This window comes from Capra hircus, chromosome 9, assembly GCF_001704415.2.
Source record: "Capra hircus breed San Clemente chromosome 9, ASM170441v1, whole genome shotgun sequence".
In the NCBI taxonomy this organism is placed as follows: domain Eukaryota; kingdom Metazoa; phylum Chordata; class Mammalia; order Artiodactyla; family Bovidae; genus Capra; species Capra hircus.
Window position 1 is genome coordinate 6012142 of NC_030816.1, and position 27223 is coordinate 6039364.

At 38.9% G+C, this 27223-nt stretch overlaps 1 long non-coding RNA gene and 1 other non-coding gene across 2 annotated transcripts; both read left to right on the forward strand.

The window, feature by feature from the left end:
* LOC106502459 lies at positions 3126 to 6374 on the forward strand. Its single transcript, XR_001296045.2, has 3 exons — positions 3126 to 3262; positions 3642 to 3755; positions 6339 to 6374. It is a non-coding gene; the product is annotated as an uncharacterized LOC106502459 (long non-coding RNA).
* On the forward strand, positions 25722 to 25794 carry TRNAR-CCU. The gene has a single exon. It is a non-coding gene; the product is annotated as a tRNA-Arg (tRNA).

The following is a 27223-nucleotide window of genomic DNA, read 5'->3' on the forward strand; positions in this document are numbered from 1 at the left end:
GAGAACATATAGAACGATGGACAAGTATTTGATTGCTGTCTTCCAGGGAGAAAAAGCATATGTATGTGTGTGTGTACATATAGATATATTCCTCTTGTATGTATCAAGTGAAGTGAAAGTCACTCAGTCATGTCTGACTCTTTGCAATCCCATGGACTATACAGTCCATGGAATTCTCCAGGCCAGAATACTGGAGTGGGTAGCCTTCCCCTTCTCCAGGGGGTCTTCCAACCCAGGGATTGAACCCAGGTCTCCTGCATTGCAAGTGGATTCTTTACCAGCTGAGCCACCATGGAAGCATATATAGATGTATAGATATAGATATATTCCTCTTGTATGTGTAGATAGATATATGTATAGATATATATCTTATATGTATAGACATAGATATATTCCCCTTGTATGTATAGATATATATGTATAGATATATATATTGTATGTATAGATATGGATATATTCCTCTTGTATGTATAGATATATATGTATGTATAAATATATATCTTGTATGTATAGATATAGATATATTCCTCTTTTAGGATGGAATTTGAAACAACGTATAGGACTAAAAAGACTTGTATGAATTTTTAAACAATTCTTCAGTGTTAAAAAAAAAGATCTCAGTTACATGCTTTTACCTTTGGAGTTTGAAATGTTAAGACCTTTACACTTTCCTTAGAGAGAAAGAAAATGCTTGTGAAAGTTGAAATGTCAGAAGCCATTCTTCTTGCCCTCAAGACCTGAGATCAAAAGCCCCAGGATGGGAGGATTAAGAATAAACAAAAGCAGAAGCAGAGCGAGATGTCCAGCAGAATTCTAAACAGTGGCCCCTGCTCTTTGAACTATCCTTCTGGCACTACTTCATTCCAAGCTAACTACTCTGTCCCTGCTTGATTCTTGTACTGTGTTTTTGCTAGACTCCTTGCTTGGTCTTTTTTTTCTTTTTGCTTTTCAAGTTTTCTGTCTCCTAGGGCTCAACTTGATTTTGATCCTTGCCTTCAACATCTCCCCTTGATTCTTTTTGGTTCCTGACTCCCATTTCATGGTAAGCCTTTGATGAATATTTGCATACCTAGCTACCTGTCCTGATGGCTTCCTGGCTCTTTCCTAGCTACCTCCAACCAGTTCCAGGATATGTTAACAAAAAGGAGGATGGCAAGCTTAATAATCAATAGTCTCCATTTGGGGGACTGTAATGAGCTCAGTTTATGAAAAAACCTTAATTTTAAAAAACATTTTCTGGGGTGGTTGGATGGGAGAGAGGCTCAGGAAGGATGGCATATATTTATACTTATAGCTGATATACATTGTTGTGCATCAGAAGCCAACACAACATTGTAAAGTAATTATCCTCCAATTAAATTAATTTTTTAAAGTATTTTCTAACAAAAGCAAGGTCCACATTGGCTAAATTCTATATAGATGAATTATTATGAGTGAATAAAACAATGGTGTTTTATTTGGCTAGGATCTTCTTGCCTATTTGCTTATGTGCTTCTTACTCACTCAGTTGTGTCCAACTCTTTGCAATCCCATGGACTGTAGCTGGCCAGCTCCTCTGTCCATGGGATTCTCCAGGCAAGAATATTGAAGTGGGTTGCCGTGCCCTCCTCCTGGGGATCATCCTGACCCAGGGACAGAATCCATGTCTCCTGCTTTGCAGGCGGGTTCTTTACTTGATGAGCCACTGGGGAAGCCCCCTATTTGCTTATAATTTAAGACAAAAGAAAGGGTCAAAAGATAATCATTTTGTCCTGCAATTCAAATGAAACAGTAGACTGTACTAATCAAGTGAATAAGCATTATAGAAATATTCAAAATCAGTGCTTGAAATAATTTTCTAATATTTTAGCTTTATTCATAACCCTAGTCTTACCATCTATTTCAAATTTAAATTTCAAGAACTCTGGCTAATAATTATAATTTTCAACCCACTCCAGTATTCTTGCTTGGAAAATCCCATGGACAGAGGAGCCTGGTGGGCTACAGTCCAAGGGGTCACAAAGAGACATGACTGAGCAACTTCATTTCACTTCACTTCACTTCACTTCAGAATATCTAAAAAGACCTTTCCTTAAACAATTGATTAGCCTTATTATAATTATTAATTAGTCAACTCTTTTCCAACATTGAGATTATATATTGGTGGGGACATGCTCATTTATAACATCAATACTTCACATAGAAGTAAAATTCAATTTTATATTACTGTTATAAACATTATCACCAATCATAGGAGACATGCCAGAGTACTCCAGCCTTTATTGCAAGGCGTTGTATCATAAATATGGAGACATACTTCAGCTCCTTGAAATGGATACTTTGTCTAATCTGTACTTCGTGTCACGCTATGTTTATTTAATGTTGCATAAATGATGCACTATAATATTCTGAGTAATTCTTTGCCTCATTCTACTTCTGCTATCAAATAATTTTTTAAATAATTATTTATTATGTCCTTGGAAATGAAACAATTCTAGTATAAATAATACCTCAAAAATTGCAACAGACACACTCCAGTATCAGTTTTCAGAAATTTTAGTATTTACTGATTTATTCAGCCATTTAAACATTTATTAAAAGCCTTCTACATGCCAGGTACCACTATGCAAGTTTCTGCTGTGCTGTGCTTAGTCTCTCAGTCCTCTCCAACTCTTTGTAACCCCATGGACTATAGCCCTCCAGGCTCCTCTGTCCATGGAATTCTCCAGGCAAGAATACTGGAGTGGGTAGCCATTCCCTTCTCCAGGGGATCTTCCCGACCCAGGGATCTAACTCACATCAACCGCATTGCAGGCAGATTTCTGAGGTATTATTTGCAGGCATCTGAGCCACCAGGGAAGCCCAAGAATACTGGAGTGGGTAGCCTATACCTTCTCCTGGGATCTTCCTGATCCAGGAATCGAGCCAGGATCTCCTACATTGAAGGCAGATTCCTTACCAGCTGAGCTACCAGGGAAGCCCATGCAAGTTTCTGAGTATGGGGTAAATAAAATATGATTATTCATAGTTTAGATGGAAGGTCAAGAAATCATGCAACTGATTATAATACACAGTGATACAGATTGAAATAGAGTTATTCATAAATTGCAGAGATGAGAGCCTTCTTTCTGTTTACAGGACTTAGGGAGACCTATGAAAAGAAGATTTGAACTGGTTCTGAAGAATGATCAGGGCTGCTCTGGAGGCAAGAGATGTAGAAAGCACGTTCCAGGAAGAAGCATCTGTATACGTGGAAGGTGGAATACACAGGAGAGACAAGGAGGTCTGTGAATGTAGGGGCATATGGGTGATATCAGGCAGTGCGGCGTGGCTGAAATGCTGGGAATACAGAGAAGGCATGCAGGGAAAATGGTGGGCAGGCACTTTTCAAGATGGTTTAGACTTGGCACTCCTTGTGATAGGGACAAAAGAGTCAGCAAAATGAGACAGACGGATAAACACAGACGATGAAAGAAACAGTTCTACATGGTTCTCATATTAACTTCAGATTTTTCCTTTCTGTGCACAAGGAAGGCTACCTTTCCAGTTCCTTTGCTTTTAGGCAAGCTCAGACGAATTGTCAGGCCAATACATTGTAAGCAAAAGTTTAATGTGTTACTTCTGGGCTGAGGCAGTGAAAAACCCCTGTGTTATTTTTCCAGTATCTCTCTTCCCCTGTCATGGAAACCAACGGGGCCTTCTGTTGACATGAGGAACCACAAGACTATGGCTGCCTGGATTCAAGAGTTACCATATCATCGACCATTGCCCTAAAGGTAACCCAGACCCACAGCAGGTTTGGTGGACAGAATACATTTAAAAAATGTTTTCATCAAGTCGTTGAGTTTAGGGGTTTTGTCACTGCAGCACAGTACAGTTGATCCTGACCAAAACACAGACTGAAAAGTTAGTGTTTAACGAGCATATAATTCAGAGCAGTCAGAGAATGGATTCAAGGCTATAAGTTAAGAGAAACGGAGAGAAATGGAGCCACTTCTTCCTCTGAAACATGTAGGGAAGTTGAGTGGGGGGGGCACCAAATTTTGAGGTCGCAAAGAAGTTAAACCAGTTTATTCATGATGCCTGCTACATTCCTGTGATATCTGAGATTAAGTCTTCTGCTGAGGAGGTGAGTGGCAAGACCGAGGGAAAGAAAATGATTGAGCAGTTGCTGAGGGGGCAGTGACTCTGCGGAAAGGAAAGAGCATCAGGCAGATAGAAGGGAAAGGATTGCAGAGCAGAGGAAGTGCTCAACTGGGTCAGTGGCTTTTGCATTTACAGTGGGGAGTCAGCCAACATGAGTTTGTCATTTCATACAGCAATGATTGCCAACTTGAGAGTGAAAACAAGCAATTAAGCTTATATGAGGGCTTAGGGGAAAAGTTATGGCATGAAGAGGAGATTCTTAAAACACTAGGGAGGCTTGAGAAAGTAAAGCTGAAGTGAATGACAACAGCACTGGACACAAACAGGAAGAAAGGGAAGCCAGAAGGAGGCTGATAGAGCAAAGGATCCTTAAAAAAAAAACACTGGACATTTTAGTGGGTTAAAGGGAAGTTAATCTGGACTATTGGTGTAGAACTGGGTAAAAGACATGAGGTTATTATAGAGACGGTAGTGTAATATAATGGCTAAGAGAAAGTTGTTTGGGACTCAATAGCTGCTCTGTCCTTTACTAGGGATATATGATATTAACCAAGTTAGCCACGTTTTTTTCCTGTCCCTCAGTCTCCTCATAGCACATTTTAAGCTCCACTGAAAGATTTTTGTGATAACTGAATGAGTCAATATACCTAAAGCTCTTAGAGTAGTGCTTGGCATAAAGTACTCTATAGGTGTGAGTTGTTATTAATATAGTAGTAGAAATTATGCTGGAGAAGGAAATGGCAGCCCACTCCAGTACTCTTGCCTGGAAAATCCCATGGACAGAGGAGCCTGGAGGGCTGCAGTCCATGGGGTCGCAAAGAGTTGGACACAACTGAGCGACTAACACACACGGAAATTATGCAGCCATGGAAATGGGTATTGAGGTGTAAGGAGATGAGCAGTGTGGATGGAAATGGGGTTAAGAAATTGAAGAATGAGAGACTTGGTGAATGTGAACACCGTGTGTTCTCAAGATGCTGAGGAGACACAAAGAAAATTGTGAGCTAGTGTGACGTCCATCCTCGGTTGATGCCGTGACATCATAAGATAATGACCAATGAGGGGAGGAGAATGGCAAAACTGTGGCATGACCTTCAAGATTTTTAACTTAGTAGTCTAGGAATACTGTCCACCCCTACAACTTGTTGCTGAGACAGAGAGCACAAGAAAATGACAACCTCTCCTTTCAGGAGTTTTCAGAACCTTTGCTGCAGAGGGTGTGGAGAAAAGGCAACACTCCTACACTGTTGATGGGAATATAAATTGGTGCAGCCACCTTGGGGAATAGGACAGAGGTTCCTTAAAAAACTAAAAATAGAGTTACCGTATGATCCAGAAATTCCACTCCTGGGCATCTATTTAGAGAAAACTCTAATTCAAAAAGATATATGCACCCCAGTGATCATTGCAGCACTATGTACAATAGTCATGGAAATGACCTAAATGTCCACTGACAGAGGAAGATGTACACATACACAGTGAAATATTTGTTGTTGTTGTTTGGTCGCCAAGTTGTGTCCAACTCTTTGGGACCCCAAATTCACCCATAAAAAGGAATGAAATAATGCCATTGCAGCAACATGGATGGAACTAGAAATCATCATATGAATCAAGTCTTGTAGACACAAGCACCATATGATATTGCTTATATGTGTAATCTAAGAAGATGATATAAATGAACTTATTTACAAAATAGAAATAGATTCACAGACATAGAAAAGAAATTTATGGTTACCAAAGAGGAAGGTGGGGGAAGGGATAAATTAGGAGTCTGGAATTAAAAAATATATATTACTGTGTATAAAATAGGTAACCAATAAGGACCTACTGTATAGCACAGGAAACTATATTCAATATCTTGTAATAACCTGTATTAGAAAAGGATCTGAAAAAGAATATGCGTATATATGAATATGAAGAAAAAAGTTTTCAGGAGCTTTTATCAAGTAAAAGTCAAGTTTTGGACTTCCCTGGACTCTACACTTCCACTGCAGAGGGTACAGGTTCCATCCCTGGTCAGGGAACTTAGGTCCCACCTGCTACACAGCTCAGGCAAAACAAGGGAAAAAAAAAAGAGAAAGAAAAATCCATGTTTTAGTCAATGCAGTGAGGAGGAAAAGAAAATAAGGGGAAATGAAGCAAAATCTGTGGATATTCATGAATAAAGAGTTCCAAAGTCATATGGGAAAAGATTTTTAATTTTTTTTTCTCAGCAGAATCAGTGAGTGCAGACTTCGGAGAAAGAAAAGGTAAGAAGTTTTCTGGAGAGAAATGGAAGAATGCACACCCTGAGCCATTATCATGGGCTAAGAGATGGGGGGTTAAGTTGCTTTGGGTTTTCATATAACTTAACACATCCATTTTCTTTCTGCGTCAACCATCTGTACTGTCATTAGAGTGTATGTATTCTCAGGTGTAACCTAGAGCTGACCGTGGTGCTCTTTTATTATGTAAGTTAAACATAAGTACATTTATCACATTTAAAATTATTGAAGAATTAGTAATTTCAGTGTTGTTTAAACCATTCCAAATCATAGAAAATTATACTAAGCTTGTTAATATATTTTATGAACCTGGCATAATGTTAACAGTAAAGGTAAATAATAATAATAAAAATAATAGTCCAATTTCACTTAAGAATACAGATGCAAAATTATTAATAAAAAACTAACAAATAAAGTCCAGTAGTGTGTCAGTGATGAACTAGTACTGCCAAGATGAAAAGATGGTTTCCTGTCAGGAACTCTTTCAATAAGAGAGTTCTTAAAATAACATAACTTCCATCTGAGACATCAAGGAAGCCCATTACACCAATATATTAATGGATTAAAATGATTCAAATAGATGCTGAAAAGGCATTAGGTTAAATTCAGTAGCCATTTCTACTAAAACTCCAATCAAAATAGAAATAAAAGAAAATCACCTAAATATGATAATGCTACTTATATAAAACCAATTTCTATCTATTTTAAAACTATTATAAGGGAATTTAGTAACAAACCTGCAGACACAATGTTTCAAAAGCAATAGTGGTTCTTTACTAGAAATAATCAGATAGAACTAGAAATGGAAAAAGAAGCCACATACAATAATACAAAATTTTTTAAATATTTTGAAATAAATTTAATAAGAAAGCTACAAAGCCTATTAAAAAGAACCATAGAATTTTATTAAAGGGCTACATCAAGGCTGAACAAATGGAAAAACATACCTGGTTCTTGCAAGGGAAGATTTAATTTCACAAATATGTCAATTCTGCCCATATTGTGACATATTTAATGAATTTTCAATTAAAATCTCTATGGTCTTAGAAAATTGAATTATCTTACATTTTATATGGAAGAATAAATGTCCATGAGAAGCTAAGAAATGTACAAACATGAAAAATGATAATGAGATTCCTTGCTGGATATAAAAATGTTATAAAGTCAGCATAATCAAAAGTGTTGGTTATTAGCATAGGGACAGACTAATTGATTAGCAGAACAAAACAAAAATTGCAGAATATATAGGAGCACCACATAGGAAAAGGGTGGTATTTCACTTCAATGGGGAGAGAATGGTTTAGCAAATGAGCGCATTTTATGTTAGTAAGCAGAATAATTAGATATTCATTTGAAAAAAATTACAGTTGGACCACTACCTCACATGATACATAAGAACACTGCATTAGTTTTTTTTTTCTTCCCATCAAAGCTTTATTTACTCTTATATGTCAATAGTTCTCAGAATGTTATACCCACTTCTTACCTGAGCTTCAGGCATACCTATTCAAGTGCCCATTTCACATTTTCACTAACATGCCAAGTCCATATGTCCAAAAACATATGCTATCCATCAACCACTCCCCAAACAGGCATGCTCATGTTTAGTGCTTGGGTGCTACCATCCAAATGTTTACATTAGATTCCTCAGTGGGCGGGTATAATATCCACCACGGGTCAATCCCTGGTTCCGGAAGATCCCACAAGCCACGGAACAGCTAAGCCATGTCCCCAAACTACTGAAGCCTCTGCTCCAGAACAAGAGAAGACACCGCAGTGAGAAGCCCGGCACTGTAACTGGAGAGGAGCCCCTGTTCTCTGCAAACAGAGGAAAGCCTGTGCAGCAATGAAGACCCAGCACAGCCGAAAATAAAAATAAATGAATATTTTTAAAAAAGTATCCTCAACAATTATTTCTCCCACTTGACCACATTTCCAATCACTAAATCCTTTTGATTTTGCCTCTTGTTAATAAGATCCCTCAAACCAATTCATGTCTTTTGATCTCCCTAACCATTTTCTTAGATAGAAGATATTTTAATTTGATCACTGCATTTACCTCGTAAGTAGTATTTCTATTTCCAGCTGTGTACTCTCCAACTCATTTGTGAAAAAAAAAGAAAGAAAGAAAAGAAAAATGCCATCCTTCTAAAAGAAACTATATATGGAATATATAAAGAAATTTCAAAACTAATCAATAGGGAAATGAACAACCTAATCTAAAAAGGGCACACAATCTGAACACAATAAAAGATATAAGGCTAGCAAATAAGCACATGAAAGATGGTTGATATTACAATTCATCAGAAAGATTAAAATCAAAATCACAATCACACGTCACAAAATATACCCACTAGAATAAAGATAAAATATCTGATAAACATGTAGTGTTTACAAGAATGAGAAACAACAGTAATTCTTATGTCTTCCTATGGGAATCCAAAATGACACAGATACCAACTTCTGAAAGCGGATTCGCAGTATTTCATAAGATTAATAGTATATTTATCATAGAATCTAGCAATCCCACTTCTGTGTATTTTTCTCAGTGAAATATGTCCACACATGAACATACATCAGTGTTCACAGGAGCATTATTTTATAATAGCCACATCCACTGAAAGATGAATACAGACACTGTGATTTATTCATACTATGGAAAACTCTTCATCATTAAAAAGAATGAAACATGAATACAGCAACAACATGGATGAATCTCAGAAACATTATAAGCGAGAAGAGTCAAATGCTAAATGTTACATACTGTGTGCTTCTATCAATATTTTTATAAAGTTCAAGAAAGGTCAAAGTTATAATGATACTATATAGATCTTTGATTGCTTGAGCTTGAGGGTGAGAGTGGATATATTAGTTTGCCAGGGTTGCCATAATGAAGTACCACAGACCGGGAGGTTTAAACAGAAGAAATTATTTTCTCAGTCTGGAGGCTAGAAGTCTGAGATCAAGCCATCTTTGGCAGGGTTGATGTGACAGAACAGGGCTCCCCAATCTCTGGGATCTAATGCCTGATGATCTGAGGTGGGGCTGATGTAATAATAATAGAAATAAAATACACAATAAAAGTACTGTCCTTGAATCATCCTGAAACCACCCCCCACATACAAGTCTGTGGAAAACTCTTCCATGAAACTGGTCCCTGGTGCCAAAAAGGTTGGGGACCGCTGTGATAGAACATGTAAAGACATTGCATTGGTCATAAAAGTTTTTAAAATTTTTTAATAAACAAAGGTTTAAAAAGATTAAGATATAGACGGTATATATATGTATGTCCATAGATATTTGTATATGAGCTCAGTTCAGTTGCTCAGTCCTGACTCTTTGCGATGCCATGGACTGAAGCACATCAGGCTTCTTTGTCCATCACCAACTCCAGGAGCTTGCTCCAACTCACATCCATTGAGTTGGTGATGCCATCCCACCATCTCATCCTCTGCCATCCCCTTCTCCTCCTGCCTTCAGTTTTTCTCAGCATGAAGGTCTTTTCCAATGAGTCAGTTCACATCAAGTGGCCAAAGTACTGGAGCTTCAGCTTTAGCATCAGTCTTTCCAGTGAATATTCAGGACTGATTTCCTTTAGTACTGACCAGTTTGATCTCCTTGCTGCCCAAGGGACTCAAGAGTCTTTTCCAACGCCACAGTTCAAAAGTATCAATTCTTCAGTGCTCAGCTTTCTTTATGGTTCAGTTCTTACATCCATACATGACTGCTGGAAAAACCATAGCTTTGACTAGATGGACCTTTGTTGGCAAAGTAATGTTGCTGCTTTTTTAATATGCTGTCTATATTTGTCATAGTTTTCCTTCCAAGGAGCAAGCATCTTTTAACTTCATGGCTGTAGTCACCATCTGCAGTGATTTTGGAGCCCAAGAAAATAAAGTCTGTCACTGTTTCCATTGTTTCCCCATCTATTTGCCATGAAGTGATGAGTCAGATGCCATGATCTTAGTTTTTTGAATGTTGAGTTTAAAACCAGCTTTTTCACTCTCCTCTTTCACTTTTATCAAGAGGCTCTTTAGTTCCTCTTTGCTTTCTGCCATAGGGGTGGTGTCATCTGCATATGAGGTTACTGATATTTCCCCCTGCAATCTTGATTCCAGCTTGTGCTTCATCCATTCCAGCATTTTATGTGATGTACTCTGCATAGAAGTTAAATAAGCAATGTGACAATGTACAGCCTTGACATACTCCTTCCCCAATTTGGAACCAGTCTGTTGTTCCATGTCCGGTTCTAACTGTTGTTTCTTGACCAGCATACAGATTTTTCAGGAGGCAGGTAAGGTGGTCTAGGATTCCTGTCTCTTTAAGAATTTCCCACAGTTTGTTGTGATCCACACAGTCAAAGGCTTTAGCATAGTCAATGAAGCAGATGTTTTTTATACATAAGGGCTTTATACATAAGGGCTTCCCAGGTGGCACTAGTGGTAAAGAACCTACCTGCTAACACAGGAGACATGAGAGACATGGGTTCAGTCCTTGGGTTGGCAAAATCCCCTCAGGAGAGTATGGCAACCCACTCGTGTTCTTGCCTGGAAAATCCGATGGACAGAGGAGCCTGGTGGGCTTTATAGTCCATGGGGTTGCCAAGAATCGGACACGACTGAAGCAGCTTAGCTCGCTTGCTCAGTCATATATATGTATATAACTGCATATTGAAGACACTTTTAAAAGCTAATTAGTAAGCCAGAAATTATTAAGAAAATATAGGATTGACCTTACATAAATATTAAACTTTTTCTTAGGGCATATTATATCTTTGTTAGTTGGGATGCGTTCAGCTTCAAGTTTCGAAAAATTCAAGTCATACAATCAATAAGGGAATTTATAGGCTCATGTGCTGGGGAGTCCAGAGGTACATTGCCTCAACTCAGTGTCTTCATCAGAATCATTTTCTGTGATTCTCCTATCCTTGCCTTCTTTTTTCCATTGGCTTTCGAGAGGCTGGTATTGAGGTGGCTACAGCAGTTTTTTAAAAGTGGCATCTACACTTGACAATGGCCGGGAGAAAAAGTGTCTATTTTTCCCTATTGTCCATTCTTACAGTAAGGAAAAGAGCCACAGCAAGTTTCTTCTCACACCTCATTGGACCCAGCTGGCCACCTTTCTGAGTCCCTCTGGGGAGGGAAATGAATTCACAGGCTTAGGCCTAGGTGTGTATGCATAAAAGGATTGTCACCAAGTTTGGTTTTCTCAGTGTGGAGGATTTTGTGTAATTTTTACTTTCTTGTTTAATATCAGATTGAATTTTAGAAGTAAACATATATTATTACTTCAGTCAGAAAAAAATGATAAAGCTATTTTTTTTTGTGGAAAAAATATATCTCATAATAACAGCTGGAGAGAGTATGGATTTACACAGATTTTTTTTAAAAATCATTTCATTTCCATCTTTGTCCTGGCAGGAAGTCTTTGTTTAAAATGGAATCTTCCTTTAAAGTGAAAGTGAAAGCTGCTCAGGCTCCTCTATCCATGGGATTCTCCAGGCAAAAACACTGGAGTGGATTGCCATTCCTCTCTCCAGGGGATCTTCCCAACCCAGGGATCGAACCAGAGTCTCCTGCATTGCAGGCAGATTCTTAACCCTTTGAATTACCAGGGAAGGCCCTAAATATATATAGCATTATTATTTTTTAATCTTAGTTTGGCCACATCTCTCGGCATGTGGAATCTTAGTTCCCTGGCCAGGGATTTAACTTGCACCCTCTACAGTGGAAGCGAAGAGTCTTAACCACTGAGCCACTGAGGATGGCCCCAAAAACATTATGTATATATGAGAAAAAGTCAGCAATGAGTTTAATTATGTTTGTTAAACGTTAACAGTTCAATTAACATTTACTTCTCATCAAACTTCTCTACTTAGTTGAAACAACAGTAGGGTAGACAGACAGGCTTGAATTATATTTCTATGATTACACTTGTTTTATGCCCTTGAAACAATGAAAAGTTATGCCCCTCTCATCTGAGAAGAGGAAACACGCTAATTCCTTTTGATCTGATCCTTCCAAGAGTGACGATAAACCAATTCCTGCCCAAGTCTCAGGATTTCAGCAGTGGGTGCGGGTGGGGTGTCCCCTGACTGCTTCAGTCTGATCATCTCGTCTCACCAGTTGTTTTTACTCGGTCTCTTCTACCCCAGGAAATGCCACCAGCGCCATCAGGCAGGGTGGGCTATTTTTAGCACTGGGCCTGCCTGGGGAAACTGGAGAACTCGAACACTCACTGACAAGGAAGTAAAAGAGAGCAAAGGCTTAAGAGAGAAAGATGAGATGCTTTATCTTTTCCTCCTGTGATTTTATTTGGCAGCTAGTTATCCAGTTAGCGAGGTCTAGGAGATAACAAAGAGCTAAAGTGCTGAGTAGCGAGATGGCTGGGGGAAGGGAAGACAGTTCGCTGAGGGAAGGAGTGTGGGGCATTTTTATGTGGAAAGAAAGTAAAGCTGTGCAATTGAGTTAGTTAAACACAGAGGGAAAGTTAAGGGCACAGAAGTTGTTTTGCGAGCAGTCAGTCAAGACCTGAAGTGAAAATCTTTGAATTTTCTTTTCAAAAAAGTTTTGAAAAGGGTGGCTAAAAAAAATCAGCTATGACTTATGATAACTTTGTAGCCATGCGAATGTAGGCAAATTACTTAAACCTCTCTGAGGACTCAGGGTTTTTTAATTTGTAAAATATGGGTATTAGCCTCCTATCTCAGAGGGTTGTGAGCCTTAAGTGAGTCAAATGTATGTAAAACACTCAGCATAGGAACCACTTAAAAAGGTGATGATGATTATTACTTTGCTTTAATTTCCATGTTCTGAATAAAATTGCTCTATGTTCATCAAGAGGCCACAAAAAAAAAAAAAAAAAAACCCATGTGGCAAAGGAGACAACATTCCCCTGTTCCTCGTACACATGTACTTACACACAGGGAAACAAATTGAGATGCATTCTGGTAGCATAATCCATCCAGGATGAGGCAATGCTTAAGACAGTTGTTTTACTACATTTCTTGAACACTGTCCACCTCTGTCTTGTAGTTTTTCAGCAACGAGGGAAAACCTGAACAATCACGAACATGGATGGGTTAAGTGTAGTATGAATTTGAGGACAAACCAAAGCAAATCAATATGTCTCCTTTAGACACTCTGTGCTAACTAAGTGTAATAGATCCCAAGGACAAGATTAAACAGAAGATGGTAAAAGCATCACTATTAACACAGTTGAGGAATAAGAAAAAGCAGTGTAGCGCATATCGCCTCAAGTTAATATTTAGCAAAGATTATTAAACTTCAAAATAATAAAATACAAAATTAACATTATATTTGTGTGTTCTGAGCAAAAGTACAATAACTCCCAGAAGATATTCCTGCACTGCCCAGGACTTTATGACTTTTAAGATCCTTCCAACTCTCCGGGAAAAATAAAATTATTATTATTCCTTTCCACTAAAAAACACGACAAATGTTGTCTCTTTTAGTCTTACCTTTTCTTCAACTTGTTTTCTTCCGTTTTCTAGGGAAAAGCAGTTAATACTAAATGTCTTGGTATATGAGATTTCCCAATCTGCATATATACATCAACTCTGCTCTTCAAGATGACGCATGTCATTTTGGTTTTTCGAGAATTTTATAGGATTTTATAATTTGTACTTTAAAAATCGTCAGCAACTTTCTCTCTCTTTTTTTTTTTTTTAGCAACTTTCTCTTATACTCCTTTCTTATTTTTAATTCTACAAGTTCTCCCAACATATCTACATAAAATCCTCCTCAATGCAATCTAGGAAGAGTAAATATGAAAAATTTTTTCTCCCTCTTCTTTTCCATTCCTTGCAATAGTATCCCAAATCTAAAATCAACAGAAATAAGCTATAATTCTTTCCCTGCATGACTTGTTTGAAGCAAGATTCCAAGCAATCTAAAATCCTCCCCCTCCCCACTTTTAGGTGTTTGGAATTGAGAGGTAGATGGATGAAAAACACATATAATCGCAGATATAACTGTTGCAGGATAAGACCTCCAGGAAGTAGATTCTGAGATAGAGATTTGTGTGCAGAAAATTTATTGGGAATGAGTCTTGGGATTGACACCAATGGGGAAAGGGAAGGAGGCTGGATGGGACTAAAAAGGTGGGCTGTAATCACAAGACTTCAGCCAACTGATGAGATTAGGTTAGGAGATTGAGCCACCCTTTATACTTGATATGAGATATCAAAGGAAAGAGGTTTGAACCTAGGCTAGGAGACTCTCTATAGCTGAGGGCAATTCCCAAAGAAAGCTCCAAGCTAATAGCTGTCAGCAGGCAAAAATTCCTAGGCTCCCCAGAGAATAAGACCTTTAGTCATGGAAGGGGACTCTAGGCAGTGCAGTGTAGGATCCAGAAGTCATGGGGAACACGTGTCATCTCTGGGGCAGGTGTTGGCTACGGATATGAGGTGGAGATAATATTTGAGTGGTCCCCTTCTCCTCAAGGGCTTCCCTGGTGGCTCAGAGGTTAAAGCGTCTCCCTCCAATGCGGGGGACCTGGGTTCGATCCCTGGGTCAGGAAGATCCCCTGGAGAAGGAAATGGCAATCCACTCCAGTATTCTTGCCTGGAAAATCCCATGGATGGAGGAGCCTGGTAGGCTACAGTCCACAGGGTCCAAAAGAGTCGGACACGACTGAGCGACTTCACTTTCACTTCTCCTCATACACGTTCCTATACTCCATACTTCTCTGCCATTGTCTCTGCAGAAGGTTGAAACAGCAGAATGCAGAGAACAAATGGATCAACTCTTTGCTTTTGAGTTTCAAACATTGGCCTTGGCAAAGACAAAATATTTGGAAGAAGATAGAAAGTGTCAGAAGAGAAGTTTTCTCAGCTCCTTCCAGACTAGGCAGAGAATCCCTTGGCTTTGGTAGGGAATGTGAAGAGACTTAGAAGCCTGTAGATTCCTGTGGTACAGCTTAGGGAGCTGAGAGGACAGGAGCGAAGAAGCGAAGACCCCTGTCCCTGCCCTCACAGAACGTACAGAGAAGATACATTCAACAAATAAATGCAATAAAATGAATTAAATTATTATGATAGAACATATAAGAAGGAGGTCTCATCTGGCTTATGAATCTGGGGACAACTCATTTAAAAAGAGATATTTAATTTGAAACCTAAAGCATATGTAGATATTGTCTAAATGGAGAGTAGAGAGAAAAAAATCATCTCAGGGAAAAGATGATGACTGTAGCCTGTTTTGAAAGTGAAGAGAAGACCAATATAATAACTGGAATACAGAAAAAGAATAGCAGAAAAGATAGGCAATGCGCACACTCAGTCACTCAGTAGAGGCCAACTCTTTGCGACCCTATGAACTATTATAGCCCACCACGTGCCTCTGTGCATGGAATTCTCCAGGCAAGAATACTGGAGTGGGTTTCTATTTCCTACTCCAGGGGATCTTCCTGACCCAGGGATGGAACTTGAGTCTCCTGTTACAGAATCAGTACTGTAATCGAGAATGGAAGAGAGGGACTTCCCTGGTGGTCCATTGGCTAAGTCTGCATGCTCCCACTGCAAGGGGCCTCAGTTTGATTTGGTCAGGGAACTGGATCCCATATGTCTAAAGAACTAGATTCCACATCCTTAGTTCTCACCTATTCACAAAAATAAGTCTTCAGTGAAAAAGTCTGGATAAATGAATCAATAAGCAGAGCTCACCAAAGAGTATAACTTTTGGGCTGCCAGGAAAGTAAACTTCCACGAGACTCAAAACTTTTCCTTTCCTTCACCATCCTATTTCCACCTAGGAAATTGCTGGGATCTTTAGACCTAAAGACCTAAGGATGAATAGCAATTAAAGATGACTGAGTACCCTGGCAGCTCTTTCAAAGTGAAAGTGAAGTTGCTCAGTCATGTCCGACTCTTAGCGACCCCAGGGACTGCAGCCTACCAGGTTCCTCAGCTCATGGGATTTTCCAGGCAAGAGTACTGGAGTGGGTTACCATTGCCTTCTGCCATTGCAGCTCTTTCAAAGCTGCCTCCAAATCACTAGCCCTAAAGGATCACCCCTAAACCTAATTTCATTTATCAGCACTGTAGGATTGAAAATATGCAGCTCTTCAATTTAGATTGAAACCTGTCCAATATACTTTTCTTTCACTTATATCTTTCAGGAGATTTCCTGATCTCTTCCAAGCGCAATTAGTCATTTCAACATTCTACTCAAAGCCCCTACATGACACTTTCTTAGAGCAGCTCTCTTTCACTTCTTTTCCATCCCTGAGCTAGTATTATAATGCTATTATTCAATAGCTAACATGACCACCTCCAATTCTGTCCTACCCATGTAAATTAACATTGAGTGTATCTTGAGGGACTTCCCTGGAGGTCCATTGGCTGAGATGGCACATTGTCAATGCAGGGGGCCCGGGTTCAATCCCTGGTCAGGGAACTAGATCCCACATGCCACAACTAAGAGTTTGCATGCCACAAATAAATATCCCACACTCTGCAGTGAAGATCCTGTGTTTTGCTGTCCCACAACAAAAGATATAAAGAAAGAACCACAATGGAATAAGTAGGAGGGGTGGAGATGAGATTGAGTCAGGATCTCCCCTCCTGGTGTGATAACCCATAAGCAGGTAGGCTATCCCAGCCACAGAGGTTCTCCCCAAGGAGGGCAGGGTCTGAGCCCCACACCAGGCTCCCAGGCCAGTTTTCTTACACCATATACTCATAGATTAAAGACTAAAGACTCATAGATTAAAATAAACTCATAGATTAAAGACTTAAATGTAAGACCTTGAAATCATAAAACTTCTAGAAGAAAATAGGGAAAAAACTTTGACATTGATCTTAGCCATATTTGGGGGGAATATGTCTGCTCAGATAAGGGCAACAAAAGCAAAAATACAATAAATGGGGCTACATTAGACTAAAAAGCTTTTGCGCATGAAAGGAAATCATCAACAAAATGAGAAGACAACAGTCTTGTGGGAAAAATATTTGCAAATGATGGTACGTTCAATAAAGTGTTGATATCCAAAATATATAAAGAACTCACACATCTCAGCATTAAAAAATAAAATCAACAAATCAGTTTAAAAATGGGCAGAAGATCTGATAGATATTTTTCTAAGGAAGACTTACAGGTCAGCAATAGATACATGAAAATATGTTCCAACATCATTAATCATTTAGGAAATGCAAACTGAAGCAACAGTATGATATCACCTCACACCTGTTAGAATGGCTATTATCAGACATAAGAAATAGCAAAGACAGGCAAGAAAGTGGAGAAGAGGAAACTCTTGAACACTATTGGTGGGGATATAAACTGGTGTAACCACTGTGGAAAACAGTACGTAGGTTCCTCAAAAGATTAAAAATAGAACTACCACATAATCCAGCAATTCCTCTTTTGAGTATTTATCCAAAGAAAACAAAAACACCAATTCAAAACCACATATGCTTCCTATGTTTGATGGTGATGGTTTAGTGGCTAAGTCAAGTCTGACTCTTGTGACCCCATGGACTGTAGCCTGCCAGGCTCCTCCGTCCATGGGATTCTCCCAGGCAAGAATGCTAGAGTGGGTTGCCATTTCCTTCTCCAGCCTCCTATGCTTACTGCAACAGCAACCTAAGTGTCTATTAATAGCTGAATGGATGAAGAAGATGTGAGATACATATAGAAGGGAATATTACTCAGCCATAGAAAGAACAAAACACTGTCAGTTGTGACAATGTGGGTCTAGATGGTATTAAGCTACGTGAAATAAGTTACACAAAGACAAATACTGTATATTCTCACTTATATGTGGAATCTAAAAAAACCAATAAACAAACGAAACAAAACAGAAACACACCCATATAAAGAACAAACAGCTTATTGCCAGAATAAAGGGGCAAAAGGGTGAAAAGGGTGAAGGGGATTAAGGTGCACAAACTTCCAATTATCAAATAAATAAGTATGTAATCCGACTCTTTGCGACCCCATGGACTGTAGCCTACCAGGCTCCTCTGTCTGGGGGATTCTCCAGGCAAGAGTACTGGAGTGGGTTGCCGTTTCCTTCTCCAAATGTACAGCATAGACAAAAAAAGTCAATAATATTGTCATTTGTATGGTAACAGATGGTTACTAGACTATTGTGATCTGTTCATAATGTATATAAATGCCAAATCACTGTTCTACACCTGAAACGAATATAACATTGTATATCATCTATACTTCGGTTTAAAACAAGAAATGAAAAAAAAAAAGAAATTACTGAAAAACAAACAAACAAACAAAAAAATCCTGAGTTAAAAGTAAAAATCTTTCCTTTCCTCCCCTTCCTGACCATTGCTCCTTCTTTCCCTTAAACATCTTTCCACCAATGTAGCCATAAATTCATAGTTTGTTGTTGTATATTTTTTCAAAATCTTAAAGTATGTTTTATGTTTAAAAGTAAGGATTTCTATCTCACAAACAATAAGAAAGTAGTTTTTTAAGGTCCACTCTCAGTTGAAAACTGGCAGAAAAGAGCAACACCAAGCAGGTAACTAAATGGAACATACACACACACATTTCTAGTAGTTTTCACAAAATTACTAAGCACAGATTTCAAGGAAACCCGGACTGACTTCTTAAAGATTCAGCCAACTCACCAAACCATTTTACTAAGTGCTATCAGAGAATGTTTGCTAAGCAATACTGCACGTACAACCTCAAAGTAAACCCTTGCTGACAACTGTTATTTCAGCTTGTTCTACAGGTCAGGGTGTGAAAGGCAATGGAAACTAACCTTAAATAAGGAGAGGGAGATGATATTAATATCAGCCTCATGTCTCTTTAATCTTTCTGCTGAGTGGTAAATATTATGTATGAAGCTCCTGTATTGAGGAAGGAATACAAGCTAGTATTGACTTGTATACATTTTTTAAAACTCCAGAGTATGCCAAGAGAGACTGACATTTTAACCATTAGAAAAATTTTAGAATGTATGTATATATATTATACAAATGTGTATTATAAGCATTATAAATACTTCTTGGTGAATTTGTAAGTAATTTTTTCCTACCATTATAAATACTGCTTCAGAATTATTTCCAGTGCTTGATATAACATTCTGCTTGCAAAATATAGTCACCCTAGAAAGAGTTAATTAAAGTTTCACAACCAAAAGGAGAGATGGTAAAAATTCCACAGTGTTATTTATTGAAGACCTCTGTGTCACACTTCTCAAAAAAAAATCATAGGGAGCATAGACGATTATTCTTGTAGGTTAATTTTAGAGACTTTTCATAAAATGTTTTTTTACATGAACACCTTTAGTGAACTTTCTAGCTTATTAAGTGGAATTAAAAATTAAAGAACAGCTACAGTTCATGGTGAAATAATTAACACAAGATTTACACAGAATTTTGCATATATCTATGTATTCATAAAGTACAATGGATTTGTAGCTTAATGTAATAAACATGAATAAATTAAGCTACAATTACATATTATTTCAGAGACGGCAATGGCACCCCGCTCCAGTACTCTTGCTTGGAAAATCCCGTGGACAGAGGAGCCTGGTAGGCTGCATGCAGTCCATGGGGTTGCTAAGAGTCAGACACAACTGAGTGACTTCACTTTCACTTTTCTCTTTAATGCATTGGAGAAGGAAATGGCAACCCACTCCAGTGTTCTTGCCTGGAGAATCCCAGGGACAGGGGAGCCTGGTGGGCTGCCGTTTATGGGGTCGCACAGAGTCAGACACGACTGAAGCGACTTAGCAGCAGCAGCAGCACATATTATTTTCTCTAATTTATGAATTTGATATGTTTTACTGTTTTGCTATTATGATATAAATAAGGTGATTTCTTTAAAATATTAAATTGTAAGGGAAATATATGTCAGTTAACAAAGAACCTAGATTTAAAATGTATGCTATAGAAAGAAACCTGTAATACTGCATAATATGTTTTTGTAAAAGAGTATGACAACTTTAAACATGCAAGGAAAGTTGAGTAATTAAAATTCAAGGCCATCTTCAGACACATTTCCATGGTAAAATCTTAGTTGGCCTGTCTCCACTTTGTATATATAGTAGCACAAAGTCTGTTTTCTCTTGTACAGTTATATACTTAGTAGTACACACACACACACACGCATACCTTTTCCACGTTTCTTTCTTTTTCTGCTAGCTTGCTTTGTAGACAAACCAACTTGCAGTCCAACCTCCAGTAGAGTTTAGTTGCAAACAAACTCTACCACTTCAACAGTAAAGAAATTTGTTGGAAGGATATGGGTCAGCTCACAGAATCAAAGATAAAGCTCATAAGCCACCCTGGTGAGGACAGACCCTAGAACAGTTCCAAGGATCCAGGTAGGAGGAATCCATAGATTATCCATAGAATCCACAGCTTTGGAGGAATCCAAAACTGTCCATAGAAAGCTTATTGGAATGAATCTGTGCTTGCCCTTTTCTGTCTGAGTGTCTTTCAGCTCAGGATCTACATTCCTGGGAGAGAGTCTGATCTGCTTAGTGAAGTTCACAAGGCCACAGCTTGACTGGGGCAATCTGGACATCTTCCCTGAAATGACCATCTAGCAGCTAGGAAGACACAGACCCCCCAAAACAGACACCTAGGTGTGGTCACCAAAAAAGGAGAGAAGATTCTAGGTAGGCAAAAGCAGTACATGTTTTCAGATTCTAAAATATAAGATACCAAGACATTTATTTATAATTCTTCTATATATGGCTTTGATCATTAATAGTTAAAACATTCATATGGGAGGATATTGTAACTAGCAATGACTTTTGTTAAGAATAACAAATAAGATAAACAAGAATATTTCCTGTTTATCCAATTTCTCTTTTCCGTTCACTCCTTCCTCCTAAGCTTTCCACGGAGCATGCAAATCTCATATGCAAAATCTCTTTGCACTTGAATATGTATAGAGTACACGCCAGGAGACCTAAACTGTATTTCCGGTTGCTTCTCTAATACGCTAGGAGATCTTGAAGCTAGAACTTTTTAAAATTTTAATTTTTTACCTATTAAACTTTTGATTTTGTACTGGGGTATATCCGATTAACAATGTTATGATAGTTTCAGATGAACAGCAAAGGGACTCAGCCACACATATATATGTCTCCATTCTCCCCCAAACTCCCCTCCTATGGAGGCTGCCACATAACATTGAGCGGAGTTTCATGTGCTACACAGTAGGTCCTTGTTGGGGGTTGAACCTTTTTGAGGGTTTTGCTTCTTCATCTGTAAAACGAAGGTATTAGGGTATAGGAAGTTCCAGCGACTGCATTCATTCAGTAGTCAGATGGTAGCAGGCAGAGTTCTCTGCTATTGGTTCCTACCAGCCTTTTCCAGGGTCAGGCCATTCTTCAGAGGGGCCAGGGGCCTGTGCTTACAATTCCTGGAGGTTGACAGGTGGTCAGAGACTATGAGGGCTCTGCTGAGGAGTTGGAACGAGTCCAGTCATTCATACATCCACTCATTCAATCAATCATTTGCCAAGCATCAGGTGATGCAGATGAGAGCTACTACGCTCAAGAAGCCCACAGATTCTGGCTCAAATAACTCCTAAGTAAGAAACAAGAACTTGCGAATTTGAAGAAATGTAAAGCGAAAAGAGTGCCATACAGATCAACCAAGACTGCCGTGTTCACTGTAGTTACTGGGTGTTTTATGAACACCATGGGGCTTATGAGGGTAAGAAGAAGGGCTCCCCTTCCAATACAGGAGAGCATCAGGGCCTGGGGATGGTGCTGAGGAGACTGAGATGAGAGCTAGAAATCTGGGTCGTTCATTCATTCATCCAACCTTTACTGAGCACCTTTGTGAAGACACCGTGCCAAGTCAGGCGATGCAAATGAAAGACAAATGATCTAGAAGATGGGAGTGAGGATGACAGAGGAGAGGAAAGAAAAGAGGCTTTAGACAGACAGTAAAAATAGAAACAAAACAGTATACCTACAGTTATCACTCCATGAAAACTGAAGGATATAAACAATTGACACTTAGTGATTGTTCTTTGTTAGGGATAATTTTAAGTTCATGTACCAGTTTATTTTTGAGACAGGTACTGTTATTATTCCTGTTTTACAGTTGAGAAACTGATAGAGTCGAAGCAATCTTCCCAGGGTAATGTTCTAAAAGTTCAGTGAGTTTGGGATTTGAGGCCAGGCAAGTTGAACTCTAGGGTCTGGGGTCTGGGCATTTAACCCCTATGGTATTGCACCTCTCTGCACATACATGACAGCTGAACAACCATCCAATACAAACTTAGTTGGGTTTGTCTGCTTTAGACCAATTCTTAATTCTAAGGCAGTTTAAAAGAATAAATTAGTCCCCATAGCTATAATATTCTTTAAATTACACTATTATATTCTTTATATTGTTTCTTTTTAACCCTAAGGCTAAATCTCCCCAAAGTTAGCCTTTATGACAGAATCTTTGGCCAGAAATTAACACTTGGCTAGGAAAACATTGGGAAAAATCTGATCTATCTGGATCTTTTGGGGTTAGAAAAAGGAAACTTCTTCTGAAAATTGAAAAGTGTGGTTATTTTGAATGAAAAGCAGTGACTCTGGGTCATACTAATTTCTAAGTAAGAAGCAAAATCTTGTGAATGTGAAGAAAATCTTAGGTAAATACATCAACGTACAATTGTAGAAAAACTGGTCACCTTTTCCCACTCAGATTTAAGCTATAACATTATCATTAAGTTCTATATATTAAGTTATATAACTTCTTGTTCATTATAGAGTCTTTTGTTAGTACCACTTGTTTTCATAACTATGAGTTTATATAGATTCATTATCTGGAGATATATAGTCATGTGACAAATATTGTTTTGTTGGGTTTTCATTGGTAGCTGCAAGAATTTAGAAACTAAAATCATCAAAATTTAAACAGCATGGCATACGCAATAGCCCAACAGAGTCATACAGCTCAGGTAAGAGATAAGTAACTCTTTGGTCTTTGTATAATTATGTTCCTCTAAATAATGCAAATCTTCACTATAAAGCCTGAACTTCTTTCAGAATTCTTTCTAGATCCTCACAACCTGTAGATGCCTTTTCTTCCCTTGAACTTTCAAGATATTCACTCTTTTCAGTCTATTTGACCTTCATCACACCTTGCCTGAATGGTAAATGACTGTTGTTCATGTAACATTGTTGTTATCTTGTTCTTGTTTTTGTTGTTTAGTAACTAAGTCATGCCTGACTCTTTTTGCAGCCCTATGTACTGTAGCCTGCCATGCTCCTAGGTCCATGGGATTTTCCAGGCAAGAATACTGGAATGGGCCGCCAATTACTACTCCAGGGGATCTTCCCAAACTAGGGATTGAACCTGGGTTTCCTGCATTGGCAGGAGGATTCTTTACCACTGAGCCACCAGGGAAGCCCTGATATTATCTTGCTGGAATACAAAGGCTCCCTAGATAGGGACAATGTTCTAGAGGATTTCTCTGTATCCTCTAGAACAATTGAGCACATAGTAGGCCTTTAGTAAATATGTATTAATAAGATATTTGATCAACTAGCTACCACATGGATAAGTAAGTAAGTGTTAGTCACTCAGTCATGCCCGACTCTTTGCGACCCCATGGACTGCAGCCGACCAGGATCCTCTGTCCATGAGATTTTCCAAGCAAAGATACTGGAGTGGGTTGCCATTTCCTTCTCCAGGGGATCTTCCCAACTCAGGGATCGAACCCGGGTCTTCTGCACTGCAGGCAGATTCTTTACTGATTGAGCTACAAGGGAAGCCCTTGGATATTTAGCCACATGGATATTTCAAGCTAAAAAATTCATTCAAGAACACTATTTAAACTGTCTGGCAGTCTACGTTCTTATAGGTGACTTCAAAGTTACATTTCACATTAACCATCTATACCCATATCTGAATAAATGCATCAGGAAAGTCAGATTTAAATCAAACAATTGTTTTAGCTGTAAAAAATGTTGACCACATAAGCCTTGCCTTCTGTTTCCTTCATAGATTTTTTTTTTCAGTAGTCAGTCTACTCCTAGGAAAAGCCCAATGAATGCTGTGTGATTTTTAAATGTATATCTACTTACAGCTTTGCAAAGGTTCTGTTTTATCATTATTCCAAAAATGTAAGCTGATAGATTTCTACATCTTTTTCATACTCTATTTTTAATAAATAAACTAAAAAACAAGCAAACAATCGTCCCCCGCTAACATAAGAAAGTGAAAATAAAATATCTCTTTTCTGGTGAGTGAGTCACATTTTCTAGATGTCACTAAACCCCACCCCTTTCTTTCTTTTGAGACTTTCTCCTGGTTTTTAAATACTTTGGTCACTTGATGAGAAGAGCTGACTCATTGGAAAAGACCCTGATGTTGGAGAGATTGAAGGCAGGTGGAGAAAGGGACGGCAGAGGGCGAGATGCTTGAATGGCATCCCTGACTCAATGATCTTGAGTTTGAGCAAGCTCTGGGAGATGAAGGACAGGGAAGCCTGCTACAGTCCATGGGGTCACAAAGAGTCGGACACGACTGAGCGGCTGAACAACAACAGCAGTGAATACAGCTGGTAGATCTAGAAAGGTCAATTTTGCCTACTGTACAAAGTTTAACAATTTTAAAGTTTCTGATATTTGGACTTAAAGTTGAAACTCCAAATAGTATTTTCATGCCATTTCCATACAATAGTTGCCCAAACTCACCTTTCACAAGTGACAAACACACCAGCTTTGATATAGAATTCTCACCCTCTGGGACTTTGCCAAGCTATGAATATGTATGGCAGACAGGAATTCTGGATGCATTAGATTGGTAAACAGATTTCAAGTGCTTAGCTTATGTCACAATTCCCTTGGAAGTTTTGTAACAGTACGATAAAACAAAAACTCATACATGGGAAGACAATTGTCTTCTTAAGACATTTACATAAGTTGGCTCTCTGTCTAGCCCAACTATTCCATTTGCATAAAATAAAAAACCCACAGTGAACACAGGGCATGTTGTCCAGGGTTTTAGTAAGGGCTTGACCTTGTAGACACTGGGCTCACAGTCAAGCAATGTCAGCCTTGGGCAAAGCCCATGATTGTCCATGCAGTGCCTCATGGTCAGGCAAGGCTCAAGGCTCCCAGTCTGATCTTCAGCCCACCTGGTTCTATGGAGAAGGGAACAATGATCAGGATTTTTAAATCAAAGACATTTCCAGTGTACTGCAACTTACTGGGTTTGTGGCAAGTTTACTGTACAGCTATAAATAAGGCCCCAATCATACCAATCAAGGTTGTTCCATGCTAGTATTTTCCCAATTTATTGACAATGAAAGACAAAATTTTGGTACTCACGTATGCCTGGATGAAGCTACTCTGTAAAGAAATAACCTCGGGACTTCCTTGGTGGTTCAGTGGTTAAGACTCTGAGCTCCTAATGCAGGGGGCCCAGGTTCGATCCCTGGTCAGGGAACTAGATCCCATATGCAGCAACTAAGATACAGTGCAGCCAAATTAATAAAAAACTAAAATTTGCTTAAAAAGAAATAAACTCACATACACGTTAAAATTGCACAATGTTATATGCCAATTATATCCCAATAAAACATAAGAAATGTTAATAAATGAAATGACCTCACAAATGAACTGAATTCTGTAAGAAATGATTCAAACTTGATTTGTGGCTTGAAAAATATCTATATCTCAATTCCATGAACATTAATAAGAAATTAGAGATATTAAAGCATTTTAATTGTAAGATTACAAAGAACAATATATATTTAAAGCAAGCATGCATTTAATGATTTTGTTGGAAAATACATAATATCAAAAAGCACCTAACATTTGAAATCAGTAAGCTGATTTCTTTTTTAATTACTAAGTACCTATTTAATATTAAGAATGATATTCCTAGTTCACACTATACTTTGAAACTTTGTTTTTACGGTATGCAATTTGAAAAATAAAGACCATTTTCCACAGCTCTATTGAGGCAACGAACAGGACACGGTCACTGTTTTTTAATAGTCGGGCATCTTAAATCAGACTGACCACTGTCAAGTTTGCATCTCCAGCCCAGATCCAAAGAGCCAACTGTTTCCGCAGGGCTCCATTTGGATCTCTCCCAGGAATCTCAAGCTCAGCCAGTCCCAGCTGAACTCAGTGTGCCCTTGCCTTGCTCACCTGCTTGCTCTGTCTCTGGGGTTGCTTCTCCGGGTAAACCGCACCACCAGTTGCTCAAAACAGAAAGCTGGACTTGTTCTGAGCGCCTCTTCATCTGCCCCGAGGCCCACTCAGTCCCAAGCCCTGTCGCTTGCACTTGCTGAAGAGCTCTTGTACCGATCCTCTTCCCCGGCTCCCTCGGTCTGAGTCCCCTGTCACCGGGGGATCTCTGCTCACTCTGCCACATCCCCACCTCCTTTCTGTGCATCCTCAGGGTGACTCAGACACGTGCAGATTCCCCAGCGAGCAGCCCTCTTCCCGTCCAGGTCTTTGGCCATGCTGTTTCCTCGACTTGGATCACCTTCACCCTCTGATTCACCTGTGTATTCCTTCAGGTCTCAATTTCAGTTCAGTTCAGTTGCTCAGTCGTGTCCAGCTCTTTGTGACCCCATGGACCACAGCACGCCAGGCCTCCCTGTCCATCACCAACTCCCAGAGTTTACTCACAGTTATGTCCATTGAGTCAGTGATGCCATCCAACTATCTCATCCTCTGTCATCCCCTTCTCCTCCTGCCTTCAATCTTTCCCAACATCTGGGTCTTTTCCAATGAGTCAGTTCTTTGCATCAGGTGGCCAAACTATTGGAGTTTCAGCTTCAACATCAGTCCTTCCAATGAACACTCAGGACTGATGTCCTTTAGGATGGACTGGTTGGATCTCCTTGCAGTCCAAGGGACTT